Source organism: Rattus norvegicus, chromosome 1, assembly GCF_021556685.1.
Source record: "Rattus norvegicus strain SHRSP/BbbUtx chromosome 1, alternate assembly SHRSP_T2T, whole genome shotgun sequence".
Taxonomy (NCBI): domain Eukaryota; kingdom Metazoa; phylum Chordata; class Mammalia; order Rodentia; family Muridae; genus Rattus; species Rattus norvegicus.
Genome location: NC_141534.1, coordinates 203,422,693 through 203,426,131, shown reverse-complemented (window position 1 = coordinate 203,426,131; position 3,439 = coordinate 203,422,693).

Sequence of the window (3,439 nt, the reverse complement as noted above, 5' to 3'; positions counted from 1 at the left end):
TCCTGTGGCCTCTCTGAGCAATTGCAGCTACTCATGTCTGGCATCACAAGGGATGGGAAGGTGTTCCTCCACTCATTAGACATTAGTTGTGCAGTTATAGTAGAGCTTACACAGGATAACTGTACGATGGGGCATTTGGTTTGAAGACTGTGACCATTAGTCATTTGTACAAGTCAGCCTGATCCTTTGGGCCTTTGACTTTTGATAGAAACATCTGACGAGGATGGCTTATGAGCTCACCTTCAGGGGCACAGGTTGCTATGTTAAAGAGTGATTGATACCTGTGCTTTTCATTAGGTGTCTGTACTGATCAAGTTGACTGCTTTGCCTATGGAACCTTTGCTGTTGGATAATATGCTACTCTAGTCTCCTATCCTTCTGCTTTTACCATGTGCTTTTCTGACCTCTTGCCTGGCAGCAAGGTGTCTGGTACGAGAGGATAATCTTCCAAGTCTCACTTTAACCTAGACTCCTTTCCGTTTCAGACCATAGACATAACATATCTGCACTGTGTATTTGCATACGTGCAACTTTGCACTTTTTACTCTGCCCTCTAGTCCCCTTTCTGTTTTCCAGTAGTAACATCATCATTCCAGATATCTCTGCCCAGTGCTTGAAGAGAAGCTGGAGTGTACCCTAAAGTGCGCCCTGCTCAGCCGTTGCCCTAACCACTTCACTTCTCCATCCCCTGTCTGAGATACAGCTGGATGTACAGGTGAAAAACACTGAAGACAGGGATTTAGCATTTTGGGTGGGTCTGGAAATCCTGCCATTTCATCTACCTCAGTAATTCTGTAGTCAAGGAATGGCAGCTGTAATAAGGGGACAGTTGAAGCTTCATAGGGTGAGTGATAGTCGAGCTGGCAAAGGAGGTTGTGCAGAGCAGAAGGCACAGGAAGAGAGAACCCTTTTTACCTGTTAGAGTGTGTGAGGCATGAAAGTGCCCTTAATTGACTTGAATCCTAAAAAAGTCTTTGAAGTAACAGGAGGCTTGGCTACGAATTGTTCTTATGTGGAATTAGAAATGTCACATGTATGTAGGAAATTGTAGTCAACTGCACACTAGTTGAATGAAACATGGTAATGAGGGGAAAGCCTGTTCAATTATAGGAACTTCTGCCGGAGCTGTGTCAGCACATTTTCTTACTGAGGGCTGGAGTAGAAAAGCTCACTCAGGACTGAGGTGATGGCTCGGTGAAGCTGCTGCTATGCAGGTGAGAAGGCAAGAGCAGGTTAGCAGAGCCTGTGTTAGAGCTGAGCCGGGTGACTTAGCCCTGTAACCGCAACATTGGGATATGAGATCAGCTGAGTCCCTGAGGCTTGCTAGCCAGCCACCTTAGCCAAAGTGTATCCAATAGAAAGATGTCCCAAAACAACCTCAGGCCTCCATACCTGTCTGCTTGCATGGGCAGATGTGCGTACCTGGTATGTTTACATGCACACGTGTACAGCCACCATGTAAACTAAAAAGCACATTCAAGGGTGATACCATGGCTCAAGACATTCGTAGAACATATCTTTTATTTATCTTTGTGTGAACATCTGAGAAACACCCGTTTTGTTGGCTAATTATAACAAATATCCACCCGTTCCTCAAGTGTTTAGCTATGGTCTCTAGCAATGTCAGTTTCCCAGCAGAAAGCATGATGGGAGACTCGCAAGAGAGGGACGCTGTACTTCTTGCCTCCTAGATCCACTATGACTTTCCCTGTTTTGTTGTCATTTGCTCTTGCCCCTCTCACAAACAACTCCTGTTTTCCCTGCCGGGAGCTTGACCCGCCCCTGCACTTCCTCAGTATTACTCATTGGAATGTTGAACCTAGCTCCAGAGAAACTTCCTGGCCTCTACTCCAGCCACTGTCCCAGGTTGGGCAGGTCCTTAGTGGTCGGCAGCATTTAGGCACCTGGTGAGAATCGGTGTCCTAAATGCAATTTTCAGTCCCTTGACTAACCTGATTTAGTGTAATAGCATGTAATTCCAGCCTGCCTGCTCATTGCAATGTGACTTAGGGCAAGTCTTTTTCACTTTAAAGGCAGTTTTCTGGTCTATAGAATGATGTTCTCAGCGCTCCATCTCAGGGTAGTTAGGATTAACAGAACACTGCTTGTAGCTCTTGTAGCCTTTGGCCAGTGCTTGAAATCAAGCTAATTGTCATCATCTTCAGAGGACCCATACCTCCAAGCTGTCTCGTGAGAGGCTTCCCCATTGAAAAGTAAAGGAAGATTTGGGATAGCAAAGTCTCAGCACTAGGTTTTATATGACATCCTGAACAGGGAAACTCTAGGCCAGGAATAACACAAAAGCTTCCACCTCTGTGATTCTGGTCTCTTAATTAATCACAGCTAATTTCTCAGCCCCAGCCAGTCATCCATTGTCCCAGTAAAGTTTCATTTCAGTGGTGCTGGACTAATGTTAATCATAATGGAGTTTTCAGTCCTAGCCAACCAGTAACTACAGAGTTTTGATTGAAAGTATACAAACAGCCCTGGTAGTCTGCTCTAAAACTCGACAAGTCTGGCCTCCATTTAACACACCTCAGCATTCTTTCAACTTCCCCCCAGAAGAGTTCTCAGCGGATAACCCTGGCTGGCCTTGAACTCTCGGGTCTGCTTGCCTCTTGTCTCTTGAGTGCTGGGATTAAAGGCCTGTCACACCAGGCCAGCACGGGCTTCTTTAAAAAAACAAAACAAAACAAAACAACAAAAACAGGGCCAAGAGAGGTCTTGCTTGGCTAAGAAGAAAAGTTAGCATCCACAAACGTAAGAGGCAACTGGTAAAATACGGGCCCCAGCAGCCACCGCCACTGATGAGGTTTGTTTAGAAAGAAAGATTTTCAGATCACAAATACGCAAGGCCATCTGATTTATTAAATCAACCCAAGAGAACCTTTTAAGTTCCACATTGGGCCCGGGAGGCTGGAGAGTGGGAGGCTGGGAGCTCATAATTAGCTGCTTCTTTCACTGATGTGACAGAATACCTGACAGGAAGTGACTTGGAGAAGGTTTGACTTACAGTGTGTGGGGATGCAGTCCCTCATAATGAAGGCATGGTGGCAGGAACATGGCTGGCCGGAGCAGGGCTGGGTTATACAACCTTAAGGCCATCCAGTCACCTATTCCTCTTAAAGGGCCCACAATTTTCCCAATAGTACCCCTAGCTAGGGACCAAATGTTTATGAGCCAATGGGGCACATTTCACACTGAGACGACGACAGAGGGAAAGTGGAAGGGGAGTTTAGAGACATGGGCCTTATCAGGGGCATAAAGAAGAACCCAGGAGGGATGACAAGGGAGGTGAAATAGAAAGGCTGTTTGAATTTTCTGATCCTAGTTGTTGTGGGAATCAAAGATTGCTACCATCTTCCCTGGAAATCCTAGGGCTCTGTTTTCCAGGCTCACGTCCTCCCTGGACCCTGACAGAACATGAACTCCTTGCACT